Source organism: Vidua chalybeata, chromosome 3 (assembly GCF_026979565.1).
Source record: "Vidua chalybeata isolate OUT-0048 chromosome 3, bVidCha1 merged haplotype, whole genome shotgun sequence".
NCBI lineage: Eukaryota > Metazoa > Chordata > Aves > Passeriformes > Viduidae > Vidua > Vidua chalybeata.
In genome coordinates, this window is record NC_071532.1 from 26,643,360 (window position 1) to 26,667,205 (window position 23,846).

General features: G+C 40.3%; 1 protein-coding gene across 4 annotated transcripts in view; it reads right to left on the reverse strand.

Moving 5' to 3' along the window:
• The window catches only part of HHAT (hedgehog acyltransferase), a 139,201-nt gene that overhangs the window by 17,267 nt on the left and 98,088 nt on the right, over positions 1-23,846 (reverse strand). The window lies entirely within an intron of this gene.

The window sequence follows — 23,846 nt, forward strand, 5'->3', positions numbered from 1 at the left end:
GCAGTACTTGAGTACTAAAATTATGTATCTCTCTCTAGTAAAACATTTGGAGTAGAGGACAGGAAAATAAACAACTTTTCGTCTACTTCAGTGAAAAAAGGACACGATTTTAGATTGTATTTTAGGTAGATCAAAATACTTCTGTCAAATTAAATTGTTTAACAAATAACTGCCAGACTTCTGGAAAGTGTTACGTCTCCTAACTTTCATGAGAAGTATTTAGAAAACAAAAGGTGACACTTGTGTCTGCTCTGAATCTGCAAATTTCACTTGAACAAATTTTGCTGTAATTTCTCCATCTACTCAACTTTTTCACTGCAGCATTTGGTTGCCTTTCAGCTACAAATTTGCCTATCTTCAGAATCATTCTGTGAATGGAAATCATCTTGTCCTTTCACCACCCTCCTGCTCTTCTCCAAAACCTGCCAAGCTCTGCTGCATGCTCTCTTACCATTAATTCTTACTCTCATGAACAAAGTGGGCCACCAAGCACAGGATGTGAGCAGATCAGTAATATGTGCCTCCCAGGCAAAGATTTCTTCTTCCCCAAAACCAGAGAGAGAACAGGACAAAGTCAGTCACCCTTAAAGTCCAGTGGTGTCTGCTCCAGGCTGCATCTCTGCCTAGACCACAGTGCATGACCTGCAAGCACTAACAAGCAAGACAGAAGGATGCAAAGAAGTTACAGCATACACCAGCATTAAGGCTTTGTCCTGGATCCTGACACAGTTTCAGATCCGACTCCATAAATAACTTAAATAACATTTACATATCAAAAGAACACAACTGTCCTTGTTAACTTCAGCAGGAATTTCTGAGTAAGAAAAGAGTGGTCAATTCCCACATGACAAAAAGCCAAATGCTGACAGAGGCAATTGTTCTTCACCTCTGGGGCACAAATCTGAAGTGCTCCCCATACTTCCCTTCTCCTTTTCCTCATCTCCAACCAAATGTCAAGTCTTGCCTCTAGCCTTTCAAAGAAGCCTGCCAACCTGGCAGTATGTACTTCAGCCCCACGCTTGGAGATGCCTGAAGTGTTTTGTCTGAGTAGTTTCTAGAAACTGGCCTGAGGGAAAGGAGAAATAAAAACTAAAAAAATGAACCCAAAAAGCAAATAAACAATTAATAGTCTTGTAGCAAGAAATGTAAGGTGCTTCTAACCATACTAATACATCAATTCAAATTTTTTTTTAAATTCAAGTTTTCTAATATCAGTGTTGGAAAAAACTAAGACTATGCAGTCTTATTTCAGCACAAGTAAGTGCCTAGGCTCCAAAGGTATAGAAATATTTAGGTAAAACATATTTTTTCGAAGTTATTCTGCCTCTCAGTTCTTATTCACTACCTGTCTTTCACTAGTAGGTGGGAAAACTGCTCATAGCTCTCCTTGAGCTCATCCCACTGGAGTAGATTTGAAAGACACCAGATTTCTAAAAGGTCTGGTAACTTTTCTTCGTATGGCAAAAGGGAAGGCTATCCCAGGATGCCTAAGCAGGGCTCCCTCAGTCAGTGAGATAAGTTCAAATTCTCACTCCTTGACCTTTCTGGCCATTTAGGCATCATCTCACCCGTACACAGGGTTTCGCCTTAGTATATTTCAGGTGCTTGAGGTACTTCTGATTTGGAAAAAAGGTACCAAAAGTAATTCTCCAATAACTAAAATCTGCAGCCTCTTTGGAATTTTCTTTATTGCATGAATCAGTCACTGATTAGGAAATAGCAGTGGAGAAGACTGGATAGCCTTGAAAAACCAAGTACACACAGTATTATGAACCCAGCTTTCCCTTCAATCTGCATGCAAAACACACAATCTACCTAAAAACAACAGAGTGCCTCAGATCTACTTCTCCAACGTGCTCTTGGAATTGCCATTAAAACCTAATTTTTACCCTCTGATCTTTCCAATCTTCTTTCCACTTTAAAAGATCTCTGGAGGTGGCAGGAGCAATCACCATCAGACTCTCTTAAATGAGCAGCTCCAGGCTTTTGACGTTTTGCTGAACACAGAAATACATGGACACAAACAGCTCTGGAAATACAGAACTAAAAGATGCCTCATAGCAAAAGAAAAGGGTCTTTTCAGGAATTATCAGGAAATTGTATACAAAGCAGCTTCTATCCAGGATTGTTTACCACAAATTTACATGACAATAATACTGTAACAGTCAAAATGGAAACTGTATTTTCTATTTCTGAGAAAAAAGAGGTACTTTCTGTTAGTTTTGTGAATTCAGGTATGCATTAGTTCAGCCCTCATCTTGGGAGGCAGAGTCCTCAAGCTGGCACATGGCATGCCAGAGCAGAGCAAGGAAGAGGAGTCCTTCCAGTTTCACATTAGGAGCATTTTTTCCTCCATGTGATTTTACATGGTAAATCCAGATTGCTCATCAGTCACCCACTGACCTTTCCAAAATCCTCTTTAATACTTAATTCTGCATTTTATAATTTTAAGCCAAGTCTGTGCAGCAGGAGACCATGTGTGAAGAAGATAAAACAGAAAGCTTAACAAAAACCAGCCTCCCCATGTCCACAACTCTTAACCCAAAAGATTCAAGACAATAAATGCCCAGCACTTAAATACAGCTCCAACATCAAAGCATTTTACAGACCCCACATATGCTGCAATAAAAGACATGGGGAATATAAAATGCTCCTCTGTCAGGATGACCTGTCAGTAATTCCGGTCTAAGTACTCCCTGACAGGAGACTTGCACCAGTTTCCCTGAGGGCCTGCTCCTTATCTCACCAATATCCCTGTAAAAATCTTTCAGACTCTGTACCTAATTGAGCAATTGCTGTGTGTAAAAGCATCGTGCAGATGTAGAAGGAGCATCCAAATGGACAATGAACGTGTATAATATGTACATCCATTGGCAGAAAGCAGCCAGAGAATCTTACTGGAATTTGTTTCCATGGTAGATGTGGAAGATCTTAGAAAGGAGAAAGAGGAGGTGCAGGCATAAGGTGTAATAGAGAGGAAGACTTACACAGAGCAGTAGAAGGAGACTCAGAGGAGGAAGAGTTCAGACTTTGGACTGGAGATGCCAATGGAGCAAAACCAGTGGACACCAGCACTTGCTGATGTAAATGCTGTGGCTCAAGGAAGGGTTGGACTTGAGAGCTGGGGCACAGCTGGCCAGAGGAAAGATACAGTCCAACATCCAAAGAACCATTCCTTTTAACAGTTGCATCCATCATCGCATGGAGACAAAGGAATTAATTTTGAATTATTTTTTACTACAAAAATTACGTTTTAATGCATTTTGCCTTTTAAACAAATTCCTTTAAAATTTAATAGGAACCACTGGTGAATTTATTGAATACCTGTTTTTTTGGTAATCTATTGAAGTAATTTATATAAGAAGTACTGCATTAGTGAATCATGCTGTAAAGTTTAATAAGTTAAAAGGTGATAATTTTATACGAATGTAGGAATGGAAAAGTAAGAGCTGTAGTTGTGGATGTCAGTTCAAGTTCTATAATAATGCAGTAAATAATGTGATAGAAATATCTAGGTGAATTCATGGCCTGTGCAAAGTGATTTTCTATCAAGAAATGCAAGTATTTTTTATTTTGATAATGAAAATGAGGAAGTTTTTTCTTAACAAATTTTCAGTTTCTATTTTCTCAGAAAATATGCAGGAAGATGTTTTTTAAAAGTAGCTAAAAGATAGAAACACAATGTTAATCTAAAATTGATTTTCTTCCTCTTTCCACTTACAAAGTACCTACAACGTAGGCACCACAATGTAGTAGAGCACGTTTCGTACAAGGAAAGGCTGGGAAAATTGAGGCTGTTCAGCCTGGAGAAGAGAAGGCTTTGGGGTGACCTAATTGTGGCCTTCCAGTACCTGAAGGGAGCCTAGAGGAAAGGAGACTATTAGGAGGCAGATAGAGAGTGAGAGGATAAGGGGGAATGGCTTTAAACAGAGGGAGGGCAGGTGCAGATTAGATAGCAGATAGAAATTCTTCCCTCTAAGGGTGGTGAGGCACTGCAACAGATTGCCCAGAGAAGCTGTGGATGCCCCATCCCTGGAGCTGTTCAAGGCCAGGCTGGATGGAGCTCTGAGCAGCCTGGTCTAGTGGGAGGAGTCTCTGCCCATGGCATAGGGATTGAAACAACATGGCTTTTAAGGTCTCTTCCAACCCAAAACAATCAATGATTCTTTGAAAGGAAAACTGGCAGAGTTGTAAGAGCTCAGTGCTAAAGGACTCAGTACGGGCCAGACTTTCTGCAGGTCTTAGATATCCAAAGGTACTATCAACTCTTCTGTGCTATTGGAAAACCCCTGAAGTCATCCACTGTCACACTTTACAACAACAACATAATCATCACCTTCTGTATAAAAACAGCTGAAGCTTTCTCAAAAAATCATTTCAGAGAAGTTCTTTTTCAGTGATAATGTATAAATATGACAAAATACAACCTGTTTATCCTATCCATCATCTAGGATGTGCTACACGATATGTACTTATGCAGAGAAACTTCCTGTTCAGCTTGTTTAAATCCCATGATTATATTTTGAGTAAACAGCCCAAGAATTGAAACATTGTGCTCAGACATCCATAACTTTGAAGAACACGGCTTCAACATATTTTGAATCAAACCTAGTTAAGACTATTTGCTTCAACAATGAGTAGAGCTCTGCAATCAATGCTTACTGCATATGTTTCTTTGACCAAACTCATATCATTTAATGCAGTCTCTGCATGGAAACTGCCTTTTAAGAAAAGTTCAGCTAAAAATCTGTATTTTAGCATTTAATTTCCAAAATTGTGATTTACCATGTCAGACAGAAAGTCTGAAGCAAATCTGGAGAATGCTGTCTATAATAAATGGAACCAACCAATAAGCATAACTGCAACCAGTCAGTTCTGTGATTGGAATGTCAAACTCCATAGAACACTGGTAGTTAAATTGCCTCACTGAAGAGAAATTACATGGATTTGAAAGAATTACAAAAGGATGAAATATCCCAGCTGTCCTCATTCTCTTAAGGCACTTTTATTAAAATATTTGCTGGAGGCAGAGTTGTCCTGATGCTTAATTTTCACAGACACTTTAGAACCATGTATAAGAGTAGACCTTTTATAGAATGGAAATTTTGAAGTATGGCAGTAAATACAGAAAATCAGTATTGCAATTTTTTTTCTTTTTCAGGCATCAAATCAAAGGGTTACTTGTCTTGAAGCTGATTTCTTAAAATCCTATTGTGTAAATAGAATAATAGATTTTGTCTTGTTTGAGGAGCAAGGTACTGTACTGATCACTAGTTATTATGCACTTGCAATGTTAAGGTTTTTATTAATTTACTTCACCTATTTAAACTGTTTCATTAACACCATTAGAAATGAACTACCAAAAAAAAACAGTGGGAGCAAAAGTGAGAGAGGTGCATCCTCTGGGCAAGACTGTACTGTGAATTTCAATCAGATAAAGAAGCAGAAAGAAAAAGAAGCAGCTGGATCAAGAACTTTTCTTTTTTTTTTTTTTCTCATGAGCTTGTGCAAAAGCTCATTACCAACTACCAGCTATTTTTGTAGGGAATAAGCCAGGGATACTCTCCAGTTCTTAAAGGAAAACTCTACCTGATACTAATCGTTATTACTGGAATGAGATCTCATCACAAACAGGAGCTGAAAGAATAAGACAGAGCTACTTTCTCATTAGTGGACTCCAAATCAGATGCTGCATCTAATCTGTCATAATACAGATTCACTCAAGTGTGTGCATGTGTACACACACACCTGCAAGTGGAGATTTTCTTCTAAACCTGAACAGCTAAACACATTCTGTTATATCAGAACATTTGACCATGTTAACTGATTTTAAAACATGCCCAGCAAACCGAAAAGTGAAATAGTCTGGCTCTCTTACTCTTTCTATTTTAAAGGACGAACTGTAACAAATGCTTTTTATAGTCATTACTAGATTAGGAAAAAAAAATACTTTCAAGTACTCAACATCAGGGTGAAGTGGTAAGGTGAGAGACAGAATAAAAGAGATCTTTTATTATATTAACCACATTCATTTCATATTCAAGGGGATTTTAATAGAAGCCAATCCAAGAGAAATAACTTCAATTACTTTAATTACTTTTCCTTCAAAACTATGTATGAAAATGCCAAACAGGAATTATGAAACTATGATTTCCATCTACTTGCCTCTTAGTCCTCAACGAGTGTGGGTTTTTCTCTCTCTCTCCATTTTTTTTTTTCCTTTCGGTTTCATTTTTTTTATTAAACTTGCAGCATGGAACATATTGTCTTGAAAAGGACTATCATTCTTCTATGTCTGTATTCCAGTACTGTATGCTGGTAAAACCAACAGATTATACAGTGAACTGTCAACTCTTTCTCCAGCTATGGCTCTTGTTCACCTGCTGGCTAGTTAATGAATTAGTGTATATATACATTTTCTAGAGAATTCTTGCTTTTAACTGAGACATTTCTTAACTTCAAAAAATCCAAGATCAATGCAGGAAGACAATACTGAAGGAATTTTTTCCCCTCATGGCTTTTCCTCTCTGCATCTTTATATTTTCAGTCTTTTCTGTGATAATTATACAAAACTTTTTCATATATAAATATACCAAGTTTTGATTATAACTCAGAGAAATGGTTCTCATTATTTAAAAAATATACCATGTGGGGCTTTTTTTAAAAAATATCCTACTTCTGAATATCCTGCCTGCAAGCTTGTGGGATGAACAAGCCAAGGAAGCTGTTCAATAACCTTTGCCAAGACATTCTAACAAGAAAGGCAGCAGTCAGCATAGTGCTGTTGCCTTCACACACCAAAAGTGCTTCTGCTGCATCAAAAAAAAAAAAAAAAATTTAGTGACAGTTTTCAGTGCGCTGCTTTCTGGTGAAGGAAAACTGCACTTTGATGCCAGTTAGCACCACGATGCTGTTGAGTGTGATGATTCATCAAAGGGGCCTGGAGGGCAGCTGAGGGCTTTAGCAGAACCATCAGACTGATTGTGTCCCCTATATTCAGTACTGAGTGATCACAGCTGTTCTGCTTTTAAAAGTCTGGCCAGCTTCACAGCATCCCCAAGTTCTTTGTTTCTCTGACAGCCTGACTCCTCCATGAACATCCTGCTCTCCAGCAGGACAGCTCTGGCTGCTGCTGTGTGACCTGAGGCAGGCTGCTTCCAAATGCTCTGATGGACAGACACTGCTCCTGGTCTTTCTTTGCACAGGCAGCAGATGCCAGCATGGACTGACTGAGCAGGTCACTGTTCGGTTTTCGGCATTTTGAAGCTATTATTAAACTGACATGGCATTTGGAGATGGGGACAACAGCTGCCTCTGAGAAGCATTACCACTTCCTGTTTTAATTAAATATTTGTATGCAGACAGCAACAGAAGAACACATCTGTCTGCCAGAAAATTAGCAAAGTGAGGATAACAAGATATAAGAATTGGAGAGAGTGCAGTGAGCTTCAGCCCTGCTGAAATCCTTCCTCTTCAGATAATTGTTTAATGCCTTAAGCATGTAAGAATTCATCCAGCAATTTGAGTCAGAGCTGGAGGCACAGAGTGGCCACACACATAATTTCCAACCATGAGATAGTAAGAAATCAATTATAAACAGATATATCTATATTACACTATAAACCTATAACTGGACCAGTGTCTAATCTTATGTCTTCTACAGAGCTACTTGACATTGGTACATTTTGGTACAGACCAAATACAATCAGGCGTAAAACACTGAATTGGTTGCCAATAGTTAACAAGGCAAAGATTACTGAAGAATGGCAAAAGGGAGAAGTGTAGGTCACCTGATGGTTTTTTGCAGTCTACTGTCTCCATCCAGGACTTCTAATGCTTTGCAATCCTGACTGAACTTCTCTCCCTTTGAAGAATCTGATGCTGAGACTACAGGATGAAATATTCAAACTCAACGCATGCAAATATGTTGCAGTAGGAGATCACTGAAATGTCCTGGTATTCTACACAAGGTATTTAGTTACTAGTAATGAGCCGAGAACTTTCCTCACCCAAAATATACCTTCACACTGAGGCTTCAACTCTAGACATAGAGAGCCAAATTTATACAAACTTTCTATATTATACAAACCCTAACCTTAACCCAAACTTTCATTCAAAAATAAAAATCCCAATGAAAGAAAACCTTTTACCATTTCCTACATCAGGATAAAAGAGTAATGCCTGCCCATAAATGTTTGTTTTGAAATGCAAGCTAAGATTTTATTTTTCAATTTAAAAAATTCAAATCTAAATGAAATTTAAATCCAAGACAAACACACCTCCCTGGACCCTATCTGACAGGTCAGGAAAATGAACTGCTTTTTGACTGGTTTTAACTCATATTATGACAGAAATTTTTTTGGAGCTTCAATACCTCCCTGAGACAAGAAAACCACTTCCTGTCCTGCTCTGGTTTCCAAGAAAGAATTTTCTGGATTAGAACAAGTCCAGCACAGGACACTGGCCAATAATTTCCATTTGAAGTGAAAGAGTGCCCGCTGACTCTCAGGAGGAAGGGAGTTCCAGGCTGTTGCCTCCTACCTGCTACAAACCTTGCTGTTTGCATCCAGGTCAAAGCATCTGCCATTGCTCTGCAGGTGCCTCCAAGTAGCCATGCAGCTGGTGCTTGCCAAAGCAGACACAATGAAGTGTTGCAACTGTCCTATCTGATTGATCATGCAGCTCTTTCACTGCTGTTCCTTACTGACTCCTCTGACACTGCAGCCCCAGTAGAGACGCCTTTGCAGAGCTCACTTCCATCAAGCAGATAAGTAAACATGACAAGCTCTTAGAAACAACCTGTTAGCACTGTCCTTGCATTAGCAGACTGCCATGAAAAAATGTCCTCGAGCTTTTAAAGACGGACTAAAAAGTGCCTCTTCAAAGAACTAAACAGTTCAAATGCAAAAATTTAATTACTGCTTAGTGATGCTCGCAATGCTGCACATTAAATAAGCATGAACTGAGAAAGGCCTTCAATATGCAGCTGTGCCCTTTCTACTCCATGCCCCAGCAGAAGCTTGGGAGTCAGTATTGCTTATAAAGGACTGAAAATCCTTGAAGTTGTTTTACATGTCTCTAGCAGCAAAAAGAAATTTTACAATGGGCTGGTTGTGGCTTTACCAGGCCTTTTGTACTTACACACTTTTAGACTCTAGAACTGTATTTTCAGTGGGGACAACACTTAGAACTTGCTCCCACAAGCTGCTGAGCAGTGACAAAAACAGAGGAACAAGGCAATGTCCTGACTCCAAGCTTTACTTGAGTTCCAGAATGTGAGGCAGCCCCACTGCACTGCACAGACTGTCTGTATGAGCAATCACCTATGTGATTGCAAGCTCTGATGAGCAGGTGAGTTCATCAGCACATGAGGGAGTCATTGACGCAGTCCATTGTTCAAGTACAGGCCCAGTGCTGCCATCCACAAGCGGGAGGCATGTGCGTGATCAATGCCCTCATCGCCCCGAGCTTTTCTCATTCCTGTCTTGAAGATGCACTTTGATCAACTTTACAGAAGAGCTGACCTTAAGAGGAAACAAGAACAGAAACTGCTAAGAAAGACAGCCACAGGCACAGAAAAGCTTCCTGTGCAGCAGTGTTACTCACAGGCAGCTGCTTATGATGAGCATCCACACTCTCATCAGCTTGTAAGTCAGCAGCACCTGCTCCCCATCATCTTCCTGGAGGACACACACAGCAGGACCGTGCTCAGCAGCCCTCCCCAGCACCCAGCTGTTTGTGGCAGGACCTAGCCCACAGGATATGCATTGCATGTCAGCCTCCTGTCCTGCTGAACACAAGCGTGCCTTGTACTACTGCCTACACTGTGCATTTGGCATGTGTGCAGGAGACACAGCCTCCCTGGAGCGTCACATCTAAACAGAAACAGATTTCAGTAGAATTAGTAAAGGAAAATTTGAGGATATATTAGAAGCTTCTAGGTTTTAAGGATTTAGCAGGCAATACTCTAATCTCTGTGTAGTCTTGAATCGGTGTTAATGTTTGCATCCACAGAAACCATATATGACTGCTAGTTAGCCCAAATTTCTCTTACTTTGTGATTTTAAGACCACACTAAACTATTGTACCTGGTGTTCAGCTGAAGAAAATGAGAATACCTTAAGAACCCCAGGTAGGATTTTCACACAGTAATAATTCATGTGCATATCGCAGTTCTTAGGGAGTGTACTACTCCATACCTTAGTGGCTGCAATTCCTACAGATGCAAAAAGCCTTAATAGATAAGACATTTCCTGTACTTTCTACCTCCAGTGATTAACCATCCATCCAGCAAAGTTATAATAAACCTAATGTCCTGTTGCTTATTAATTATCAGCTCAACAAGCCATTTAAGCAGGGAAGAAACACACAGCAAGCTGTTTCCTGCCATCCTGCATATTTGCTGTAACAAATGGCACATCGAACAAACCAGGCAGGATTTCTGAATGAGCATTGTTTGAAATACACCCCTGCATCTAATTTAGGCATATTTATTCTGGCACTTTCACCATAGGAAGCAGGATTGTCTAAGGAAGTCATTTGAGGTGATTGAAAGAAACCCTCCCACACTGGTACAGCCTTCCCCAAAGTAACTCCCTGTCTCTGGGAGCTGAGCCCCCAGTATCAAAGAAAAGTAACTTTGCCTTTTAATGGGAACTGACTGCAGTGGATGTTGTTGTATTTCATAGTGGAAATATTGATCTTGCAAAATTTTTAGCCAATTTAGTATTTGTCTATCTACTTTGGAGACCATTGTTTTAGGTGACATCACTGAAAACTGTGAAAATTTCTCTCATTCTCCCTTTATCCAGCCTTGTAATTTTAAGCACAGTACCACAAACTAGGTATCTACCCTTCTGACCTGTGAACAGAATCAGATACCCGTGTATCTTGATCTAGACCACACCTGCTCAACTTTTAATTGCTCTATAATACCTACTGCACTCTTAGTTTTGTTTCAAAGTTGCCCAGCAGAATTTGAGTACTTCAAAGAGGAAAACCAGAACGTGCAATCCATGTCTTCTTTCTAGCTCTGCAACAGTCAGACCAAGGAGCAGAAACCTTCCAATAACTCATTGTTTCCTCCTCTGTGAAATTAAAGATAAGAATTTTCCATTTCACTATATATTGCAAGTATTTCTGCACCAGCTAGAAGTTTTGTGTTCTTGATGTAGAACTGATGGGGCTTTGAGCAACCTGGTCTACTGGGAAGTGTCCCTGACCATGGCAGAAGGGTTGGAACTAGATGGTCATTATGTCCCTTTCAACTCAAACCATTCTATGAGTCTATGAAATGTAAGATATAAACACCAAACTACAGTAAATCCCATATATGCTGTGGTCCATCCAGATTGCTCTTCCTGGAAGACTTCCAAATTTATCATCACTCCCATTCACTTTTGACAGCTCTAATCTGATTTTTGGAGTCTCTCTCTAGAGGAAAGAATGGCAATGATCACAAAACACTGGTAATGTGAATCATGAAGAGCAGACCTCACTATCGTTCTCATTTGCATTCAAGCACATCAGTATCTTGATTTGCCCTGTTTGCAACACCAGTCTGTAGATCAGCCCTGAAATGTCCTTTTCTATCCAAAAAGCCTGATTTTGCTCAGAGAGATGTGCTGAATGTTACTGGAAAGCCATTGTCAAATACTATAAAAAAGATATGAAGTCTGGCTCACCAATAGAATTCACACACAAAAATCAGAAGCTGGGGGAGCGAGGGTTTCAGCAGGGTCGGCTGCTACACCTGAGCTTGCAGAACAGGACTAGGCCAGCATTCACTGCTTCCTAAGCTCCAGTTCTGCTAAGTGGCATGGCCACCTGCCCACCGCTGCCTGCCAAATGTGTGTCACTGCTAATTATAACTAGTTCAAATACAGCAGAGTAAAGAGAGGCATGGAGCCCATCATTACACAGAAATGCTACAAAGCACGGCCTTATTTTACCTACATGAAAGACAGATTTTTGTCACTCGATAGCAGCGTGAGCAGAATCCCACTCATTTTCATGTACAAAATCCAGTGACTCTCAGCAACAAAACTCCTGCGGCTCCTGTTCTTTCTCTCAGAATAGATTTATTAGTTAGGTGCTACAGTGAGGTCCTATTTTCCTTGACTTTTATCAGCTGTATAAATTGGATTCAATACCCTGAATATAGTGTGGCCTTGTTCTATTTTACCCAATAACTTGCTGAATTCTGTAATAAATGAGTAACTCTTTGAACTCTCCTTATCTGTTGCTTCTGCAGTTTGAGACTCTTTAGTGGATGAAGATGCTCAGTCCCTTGTCTAGGAAGACACTCAATGTGCCGCATACACACTGTCAATACATTTTTAGTTGTTTTTCTACATAGAAGGAACAAGTTCTACAAGGCTTATCTCCTCTATCAGGCACAGGACTATGGAACAACCCTTATGACCTTGCACTTGTATCTCATGGGCAAGACACAACTGAGATAGGGACCAAGGGCTTCTCAATGAAATGTTTTAAAGGTGTGGTATGCACTACAGTTCTGCAGTACAGTGCGCTTGCATTCTACTGATTCTAAGCACAGAAATGCATTCCCACTAGTTACTTAAATACAGACATAACAGTATTGAGACACTTGGTGCCACTGCTTTCCCCCAGCTCCTTCCTTTCTAGGACACGAGGGTCACTTGCTTGCCCTGTACCTTCTTCTCTGCCACCATTCCTCTCCTTGTCCTCAGCACTTGATATGAACATTAGGAGTTGTCACTGCCCACTATAACAGACCTGCATTTAGCTCCTCCCTGTCTCACAACTTCTTACGCTGCTTCAGCCCTTACAGCAAAGTTTGCACAAGCCCAAGATGCAAACCCAAGGTGTACTGGGTGTACATGTGTGGATTGGGCTTGCATAGCCATGTTTTGGTAGCAGTGGGCTACAGGGCTGTCTTCTGTGAGAAGCTTCCTCTCTGTCTAGTAGAGTCAATGCCAGCCAGCTCCAAGACAGTGGCTGCACCTCTGGGATCACACAGTTAAGAAGGGAGGAAAAAATCTGCACAACTGCAGCTGACAAAGAGGAGTGAGAATAAGGGAGAACAGCCCTGCAGACCCCAAGGTCAGCGCAGAAGAAGGAGCAGGAGATGCTCCAAACACCAGAGCAGTTTCCCCTATAGGCCATGGTGAAGGCCCTTGCGGCCTGTGGAGGTCCATGGGGGAGCAGAGATCCACCTCCAGCCTGTGACAGACCCCATGCCAGAGCAAGTGGATGCCCAAAGGAGGCTGTGACTCCATGGGAAAACCATGCTAGAACAGGTTCTTGAAAGGATCCATGGCTTGACGGAGAGAGGAGCCCATGCTGGAACAGGTTTGCAGGGGACTTGTGACACCAAGGGGACACCACAGGGAACCCACAGGATCCACAGGCTGGAGGAGGCTGGAGTCGTTCACAAAGAACTGTAGTCCATGGGAAGGACTGACACTGGAAAAGTTAATGGAGGACTGTTTCCCATGGGAGGGACCCCACACTGGAGCAAAGGAAGGATGTGAGGACTTCTCCCCTTGAGGAGGAAGGAGCGCAGAGACAACATGTGAGGAACTGACCACAACCCCCATTCCCTGTCCCTCTGCACTGCTGGGTGGGAGGAGGTAGAAAAATCAAGAGTGAAAAACAGACAGATGGGGAGAATGTGTTTTTAAGATTTATCTCTCATTACCCTACTCTGTTTGGTAATAAGTTGAATTAATTTTTCCCCTAGTTGAGTTGGTTTTGCCCACGACAGTAATTGCTGAGTGACCTCTCCCACTCCTTATTTCGACCCACGAGGCTTTTGTTACATTTTCTTTCCTGTCAGCTGAGGAGGGAAAGCAACAGAGTGGCTTTGGCAGACACCAAGGTCAATCACCATAGTATACAGCTTGTTTCCTTCCCTATGACCCTTTCTGTGCAATAAGCCCCAGAAACACACACCAGTGCAGATCAATACCTATCAATGAAATGGGCCATTTCATTAGCAACAGATTTCTGCAGGTAGCCTCTCTCACTGAGTTGGCCAGATGCCACCATGAGCTGCTCTTAAATTCCTCCCCTGTAACTTGATGCATCATTGGCAGACAGCAGAGGAAAAATACAGGTAGATTGTGTTCACTCCATCATTGATTTTACTGTAAAAAAGAAAGGCAACTTGGGAAATAAAACATTTCTTCAATTTCTCCTTTTTAATAGGTGAAATTCAAGTCAAAAGCTAGAAGGTTTTCTAGCATACAAAGCCATATAACTCACTAAGAGGATGAGAAGACAATGGGATTCCAGCACCTTTCAATACCACTGTATTGGCTCTGGACCTGACACTGACACAGACCACACCATGGCTGTAACACCAGCCAGAAAACCAGGAGCTGAACACATTGTGCCTCTCTGCTTCCATATTTCTAAGCACTAGGTTCAGGAGTCAAAGCCGTAAGTCACTTAAGGTCTGCTGCTGATCTGTCATGTAGATAACTGCCCCAAGCAAAAAGTATCAGATAATGAAAAACTGGGGGGGGGGGGGGGGGGGGGGAGCAGGGGAAGCAGTGATTTACAGAACTCAGTTAATGTGCAAAAATGAAGCTGGGCAATGAAACTTTCAAGAGGCTGCCATTGACCAGAATAAATCAGTGGCAGACAGAAGACTGAAGAAATATCTTTTTATACCACACTAATCGGAGGTGACAAGAAAAATAAATCTGCTTTGGAAAGGACCCCTATAGCAGGTCACCCTTGACAGGCACAAGAGAAAGCCTACAGAGGCGTCAGCACAGCAGTTTGCTGAGTGTGCATGCAAGAGCAGGCTGAGGAAAGCCCAACAACACAAACTTCAGTTTGCTTCAAAGACCCCTAAATATCTGCAGACCCCCAGCACCTGCATCCAGTTATGAGCTTGTCCTTGTTTCAGTGCTACCTTGGAGGTGGGAGGCCTGGGGTCTGTGTGATCATTACTGCTGGCAAACAGCCATTTCAATGAACTGCTGGGGATTTTTCTGCAGAAGCAAAATCGCGTCCTTCCATGTTTGAAAATGCAATAAAGAAGAGAATTCACAATTGTACAAAAATAACTAGGGGTAGAAATGAAAGTGGGATTGTGCATGACTAATGCTGAGAATGGCAGAGAAGGTATCAGAAAAAAGGTAACAAAAAAGAGGTAAGGAAGGAAAAGAAGGAAGTACTTGCAGGATAGGCAGGTAAGGTCATAGCTGAGGACAGTGTATAAGAAAATGGTATGTGCAAAGGAAAAAGGAAAATGAGAATGAAAACAGAAAAGGAGACAAAGATGAAATTTAAAGTCTAAAAAGCAGATATTTGGGGCAGAATAAAGAAGAAAATTGAACTGTGTGTCAACATCCATACACTGCACGCACCTTAGAGGTACAAGTAAGAGTTTCAGCCTAGATGCCTTTGCATATAATTTGTACTGTATTGTTGCATTCGTTAAGACAAAGCTAATCCTCTCTGTATTGTTTCCATTTGAAATTAGAAGCAACTTTTAAAAAAGTTGAACAGTACATTAGAAGAGAGATAAGCCTTTTATGTGCCATACTCAGCTGCAAGCCTCACCACACAACCACATTTCATTGTTCCAGCAGTTCAAGTAAATCTAAAAGCTAAACTCAAATCTCAGAAACCAAAAATCTATCACAGCACCAGAGACCATGAAAACAAATGAGTACGAGAAGCAAGTTGGAGCTTTTCCCATCTGCTCTGGACTGTTACAAAGAGTGGTTCTGCAACAACAGTTTTTCACTTGTGATTCATTTTAAACAATAGATCTGAGCCTGTGTAAGAGTTACTTGTCTAGTTCATGCTGGATGTTCCTGACAAAATGCATAAGGGAGAATTAAAAAAAAAAAAAAGTCCCTTTAAAAATGAAAAGATATACTTCAGAAGAAAATCCTCTACCTGACTCTGCTTGCAGCATCCCAGAGCAACACAATCTGCCTGCAGTGGATTTCTCTCTGCTGAAACTAAAACCTTACAATGCTAACCAACAAATCCTGTTTGAAGGAACCTCTTCATAAAGCACACTGTGCAAGGACTTGTGAAGGTGGTCTAGGACTACTGACTACAATTTAGGTCAGAAGGGTCTCTCATCTTCTCCCGGTGCCATCACCACCACTTTAGGTTGCTCTGGGCTTTGTCAGCAGAGCTTCACTACCACTCTGGCCAATCTGTTCGGAAACTTTTTTCCACGAAATTTAATTGCATAATCCCTTTTTGCAACTTGTGACTTTTGCCTTTTGTTCTTATTAGTATGCAACCCTAAGATGACTTTGGTCCTGTCTTATCCATACCCTCCCCTTAGATATCTGAGAGAGCAAAAGATCCCCTTCAGCCTTCCCTCCTCAAGCCTGAAATTTTGCATGTGCACCTAAAATAGAGTTTCTCCTTTCAGAGTGTTACACCACATTAACGTTTTCAATTTTCTTGTCAAAAGCATTTTGTAATCAGCAGACCCTCGGCGTCATCTGCTGCTTGTGTTACACAAAGCTGTTTGGGGATGCAGCCCCAGCCCTGCCCTGCCATCTGTGTGCACTGAGGGCAAGGACAGTGTGCCCAGGAGCACCGCAGCACACTTACACAGGTATGGGCTTGGCTCGGATAGAAGCTTAATTACATTAGCCCGAGTAAGTCATTCAGCAAAACCATTCCAGCAGACAGCCAAGAAACACGCCCTTGAATACCAACTCATCCCTTCAGTACTGGTCCTGAATAGGAATTAAGGAGAATGAAAAATACTTCAGATCTTACAAACACCAGCCTGAAATGGCAGTTGTCTAGATGGCTGCTAGGATTTTGTCACTGTCACAATCTCATGGTCATCCTCAACCTCAACATTCATACAAAGCTAATGTGATACAGTTCTGACTCATCATTACTTTTTTACATATTTGAAATCTCAATAGCTTCCAGCAGCAACTAATTGCTTATTAATTCCACCACAGAAGATGCTGTAAGGGATTTACAGTAATTAATAGAAGCTAATCTTCTTTCTGAATTATCACTCCTACACATGAACTAATGAAGCAGTGACTGACCTCCAAGCTCCAGAACTGCAAATACAAAGCCTAATTCTGTGCTACCTTTTCCATGGTCCTCAGGAAAGGTACTGGCTTTGTGCACGACAGTAATACAAAACAGCGCTTTCCCTTTTTTTAAAGAAGCCAAGAGAGGACAGTTGCATCCATCAATTCTTCATCCATCACCTTCCTGTCACCTTTCAATTTATTTCCGTCACTGGGAGGAAAGTAAATGCAGCTCATAATCATGAACCCTGGTGACTATTTATAACTACAATACACTCCACTGCTAATCCTTTACAATACCTCTCCCAGATTTATTTACTTTTGCAATAAAGCTGAGATTCACAGAATTGGCTGCATTTGCTGGGCATTCTTAACTCTGTGCTGATAATAAGCAGACAGCTATACAGGAGAAAAAAAACCCTCTAAGTCAGAAAGTCTGAATCAGCTCAACTTTATGTTTTAGTTATGCAGACATCGTACATCCCATCATCCATGAGGTCCCACATTTCCTAGGTGCACTTATGATTAGCAGGACAGGGAGCAGTAGAAATGCAGCTCTCCTTTGTCTGCTTGATCCAGCCTGTCATCCAACAGGCACATCCTTGCTAACACACCGAATGCTTCTCCATTGACCTCCGGAGTATCTGAAGAGCTACATGACACACTTGCTAGGATGCCAAATGAGTTGAGCCCCCTTCCAAATCACAAGCCAATTTTTCTTAAATGATGAAAAAGTAGCTGCAGATCAGTTAGGCTCATTTTAATGGAGAGCAGCTGTAAATGCTGGCACGTATAATTACTAAAGGAATGCCACAAATATTTAGATAACAAAAAATACAAACAACCACTGTGATGACAAAGGTAAGAGTGATAAGCAGCCATGATTTAAAACAAACTAATTATGTCCAATAAATCTATTCTCTTTCTGGAAAAAGAACATAGGAAATTTACTAAATCTGGTCATGAGCAAAACATACTGGGATGGAGTGCAGCTGCAGAAATGTCAAACTATCCTCACAAGGTTATACTTGACATTCTGGGGAAAATGCAAACAACAAAACTTGGAAGAAGAATTCCTAAATGTCCTTAAAGAACTATAATTAGTTGTTGCAGGTCAAAACTATACCAAACAGTAGGATGGTGGAAGAGCAAAAGGAAAGCAAACTTTGCCTCTTAAACTTTGCCATTAACTGAAGGAAATAAATGACAGGCACTCCAAAATTTAGATGCTAATACAGCATTCTGAGCAATCTAACACGGTAACAATCACGCTGTTACGCAAAACTGTACATCTGATTGTCCTGTGTTGCGTCTTTTAAGTTATGGAATGAAATCTTATCCTTCAATCCAAGTTCTACTTCAGCTTCAATTCAATTTCATCTATGCATTTTAATTTGAGTTGCCAGGGAAAAAAAAAAAACAGATTTTGACAGGTTTTTCACACTGTTTAATCTGGGGTGGGGGGGAGGGAGGCAGGGGGAGGGGAACCAAAGACCAAGCCAACCTACTGTATTATCATGGGCATTGATTTGTCTAGCTACAGGGCTTCTTCAATATTTCACCAAAAGTCAGAATGTTGTTTCACAAGAAAAACGTACTTGACCCCTGTGTAAGTGGCAAAGACAACTATTTCTAATGAAATATATTTTAAAATACATATGTTTTCAGAAATCGTAATTCACCCACCTCTCACTCACATTTAACATTGTCAAGCTATTTTTTCACTTGCTGAAGCATCTGGGCTATCTACGACGTAACAGTTCAGTGTCTCCTTTGGTGTTACAGGGTAAACTCTGTTGGGCTGAAAAGCTCTGTGCCATGTCTCCAGCAAGCTGCTCTCTCCTCCCTTTTCAAAGGAAAAATGCCATGCTATCAGAATTAGATTAAAAGAAACCACAGCTTAGTTGCCAATGAAGCAGTGCTCATTTATGTTCTGGAGGCCAAAATGGAGAGGCTTTCTGCTCAGTAACACTGACCAGGAATATGCTATTCTGTACTAATTCTGGCACTTTAAATTGAAGACTCCTTAGTTTGGAATTTTGCCACTACTTTTCTACACAGATGAGCTGTAATAATCACTGAAATTAGAAGCATTGCAACAGAATGATTATTTTAAGAAACAGAAATTGGTAGCATGACAAATTAAGAGATAAATCCAGAAAACTAATCACTTTCGTAAAGGAAAAAGATGAAATCCTGGAATATGTCCATAACATTTCAGATAAGTTATCAGGAAACAGCAAGGTGCCCTGTGAACTCACCTTTGGCCACTACTTCCCATGAGACACACAGGGCACCACTAATGTTAAGAGGCTTTCTGGGGGATACTGATGGTTTTCCATCAGGGATCTAGTGATGGTTTTACCCTGAGGATGTGTGATGGGTGGTCCACCACTCTTGGCTGACTGGCAGATTGACAGTAATATTACCCTGATCACAAAGTCTTGGTGATCCTTGTTTTGGCTCTATGTGCTGACTTACAGGGCACTTTCCTGTACAAGTCATGCAGACCTCCTGTTACATCTGACGAAATGGTAACACTCTGGGTAAGAAAATTATGGAAAAGAGAATCTCATTCTGCCAGGATATATTTATACTGGGTTGGAACACAATAAGTTAGAGTGACACTGCTTTTGCTACTCTAACTAATATATAAACCCCCATGTAAATTGTCCTCTTGGCACATCCAGATGGGATGGACATTTTTCTGGACATTTTTCATAGCTTTTATGAAAGCTGCTGTGGTCTCAAGTGATCAAACTATTGACAAGAGCAGGAGTTCAGTCTCCCAGTTTATTCCACTCCTAGAGAAGTCTACAGACCCACCATGATATTGCTGAGTTCGTGTTAACAACAGCAACTTTCTCCAATCCCTCTTCCCAGTTGTATATCAGAGGCACAGAAAAAAAACTATCAGATGGTACAAACTGTCTGGTGCTCCTGACCTGGAAAAATAAGAACTGAAGCTAAGGAGAAAGTCTGTAGGTACTATTAGCAATTCTCTAGAGTTTTTCAGAATTTCATTTTCCACACTGGTACAGGTTGACAGTTCTTAAAACTTTTAAACATGCCATTTGGCCAGAAATATGCAAATTGTCACCTGTCTCAATACTGGGTGAAGAGTAAGATATCCACAAGTTGGACTTCAGCTGTGATGAATAGTGCCTCTGTCTTAAAGATTATGTTGTTGCAAATATACGATTTAATTTTCTTTTTGCTGAAGTAAAAATGTACCTGAAGCAGCGTTTATACATAGCAGTGGAGGGATACACACACACACACACACAACACACACACACACACATATATATATGTATATATGTATGTAACATTCTAAGCTGTGTGCAACAGACATGCTAGAAAAAGGAACACTGTTCTAACCATTTTAAAACAAAGGTAATAGGTAATAGCAACTGGGACCACATTAAGATTCTCTGATAAGCTGATTTTCAACTATTTACATGCAAACTACTTGTTAAATAGAAGATACCTTCAATATAAATAATAGACACAGGGACTGGCAGAGTATTATATTCAGAAGATTCAAGTTTAAAACATTTTCAATTATTTGCAAACTATTCCTCACTGCAGGATACATATTAACCTGCAGGTAATGGAACAGTGTACCTACAGTTTTCTTTCAATATTAAGGACTACTAAAGAAGATGTTTTTCCTTCTGAACAATGCAACTACTTCAGTAACACCTTGCTACTATTTTTGAAGAGCAAAAAAACCCTCTTCAACAACAACACTCCACACAAGTACAAAGATTTGAGATTTTGTTCAATCTAGATGCAAGATAAATCTTTATTCAGACATAAAAGCCTCACCATTGGGAGAGTTTTTATGGATACTTTAGTATAATACAGAAGTCACTCTTCTCCAAGGATTGTTTTAAAGCCTAAGTTAGAATTTGCAGATGGATTATTATATTTGATAGAGGGCTTAGCTTTGGATCCTATAAAAACCACATGAAAGAGGGCAGAAGGGATAAAAATCAATAATCATGTCCAATATTCTTATGTGGCTAGGAGGATGGATACTAACAACACAAAAAACATACCAAGTTATTTACCAGTTTTTGATGCAAGCTGCAAAAATAAGGAAGTAGCTTTAAAAGAAAAATCAATTATGAATCAGTTATTAACAACAGAGCATATTTTCTGCTTAAGATGCCTAAACACAGGCGTGCTGCTCTGTAGCTTCAAGTGACTCACACCATTTATTGCTCACTCACAGAATGGACAGGAACACACGAGTTTGGCAGCTTGACAGAGATTTGTGGAAAATCTCAGTCAGGTATCTCAACAACTGTCAGAAATAAAATGGATCTTGTTAAAGCATGGACAGCCAAGGCATTTGTAACAGGCTTTTAAGCTAACCTTCCAACAGTGAAAATTCAACACCTATGAAGACAGCCACAAGCCGACAGGTCACTACTGGGCTTCGCCTTACATGCTCGCCTTACATCAGGAAATTTAGAAGCAATAAGTGAGAAATGAAAAAAGATAAAATGGAAGACAGTGTATTAAATAAAAACTACCCTAGTATTTGAAATCCATTACTTTCTTGGAAGTAACATTCTTGAGGAATTTCTCTGCTCTGAAAATTGTAATTATTTCACTACAGAAAGAACTGCAAGCATTGCATGTAATTTGTAACAATAACTAGGAATGCTTATGATGATCTCTGACTGGCTTTAAGGCATTATTTCTTGCATTTATTTAGCCTAATATCTCAGGTACATTATGTTACTCAAAGATGGGTGTACATGCACTAACAGAAAATTGTAATATTTCTAGGATTATTAAGTCAATTTTGGGAACTGTCCCATTTAGTACTCTAATTCTATCTATCTCAGAGAGCCTAGGTAGAGCCAAACCATGCACTTCATGTATCCAAATGGTCATCACAGGTCACCCCCATGACAGCACTGGAGAGTATGGTGTCCCAGGGGTGCAGCCTCTGCAGGAGACAGAACCAAGGTTTTAGGAGACAACAGATACTTCTCCGTTTTCTCAGGGGAAGACAGTGCCCAAAGAGATTAAAAATGTAGCAGAGCCACATGCTTCCCTGCTTATCCATCCTTTACAGGTACCACACTAAACAGTGGTATTATCAGTGACTGGTGTAGCACAGAGCGAAAAATGCAGCTGTTTAGGGAGGAGACACTTCTGCCTCATAGTGCTTCCTTAGGGACAGCAGAGCCGTGTGTTCCACCATATGGTGCTGCTTCTCATAGGGTTTGATAATGCCCACATAAATTTTGCTACATTCCAAGTTCAGCATGAACTTAAATCCCAGCTCTGCTTCAGAGTTTCAGGTCTTTGTTGGCTGGTGCAAAGTGCTTTAAGAAAACATGTCCCAGCATTCATTTTAGTAGTAAATGGAATGACATGAGGTAGAAGTCATTCTACAGAACTGTCAGCACTTACAAGGGTGTAAGTCTATAAATTTCATTAAGCACATATACAAGGCTTTGCTCTCTCCCTCTTAAAAAAACTCAAACACTAAACAAACCCTCTCCCAAAACCCAACAGTCAAGACAAGACTGAAACAACTAATTTTTTTCTGGGTTCTTGTACTTTTAGCTTCTCTTTTCTTTAAAGCAGCAGCTATTTAAAGATGGCTGTAATAAATTCATGAGAGATTAAAAAGAAAAGATGCTAAAATAGTCTGAGACAACAATTTTTGCTTATTTACCTAGAATGAAATTATAAGCAAAATAGCATTAGTGTAGAAATGCAGCAGAACTGTGCTATAGCATAGTAAAAATCCTCTCAGACTTCCTCAGTGAGAAAAATAAGCTCGTAACTGCTTTTCATTCTTCTGCACAAGGAACACTAGTTTTAGGAAAAGATCAGCCTCCTTTGTGGCCCATGCATCTTTACAAGAGGATTGTTCTCACCTCTGACTTCACTGGTAGAGGTGCAAGAACCAGAATAAACACTGCTAGAATTATCAAGCTGATATTCAGGGCTGGCATTTGGGGTAAAAAAAGGTGTCTTTTTTTTTGCTATAAGTTGAGAAAATTTGGTCTAGCAGGCTCCAAGTGGCAGTAATTGTGGCATACCACAATAGTGTTTTAACATTATTTTTCAGGAAATAAACAACTTAGAAAGTTGTCATGAAAGTCTCAATGATTGCAAAGCTAAATACAGCTGGTGTTCCAGCTCCTGCTGTGAGAAGGTTACTTTCTGTGCGTGGGAACTGTTCTCCCAAAAAGCATTTGAAAAAAAAAAGTGCGAGTCAGGACTAGCTCAAATCTGAGGACAAATGAAAGGGGCTGACAGACAAAAGAAACAGGATTCAATGACAAGAAAGAAATAGCACCTACCAGACTCCTGGAAATTTCTGAGTACAGGAAAAGAAAGAGATTACATCATTCCTCAGAAAACTTTTCTTGATTGCTATACATGTTAGCAGAAATAATGTCTCTTACTAATCAGATACATACATGCCACCGCAACCATGAGTTCATTTAAGTATAAATTTCCCAATTAGCACAGGGACCAATAGAACAGCACTTCAAGTATTCTGTACCCAGCTATGTTACTTTGGGCCACCGTAAGGCTTTTGCTGTGTATGGCAAAAATACAGGGGAATGACAAGGCAAAGCTGAATTACCCACTGATGAGCAGTCATGAGGTCATAACAATTTTAAACTTTTTGACACAAAAATTAGTTTTGTTGCATAGCATTTTTATGTAAATGCTATGTTTAAGGCATAAAGAGTCCACACATTCAAACTGCTTCAGCCTCTGAAAGACTATGCTAAAACAGCACATGCTGACCTGCCACACCAGCAGAACAAAGGT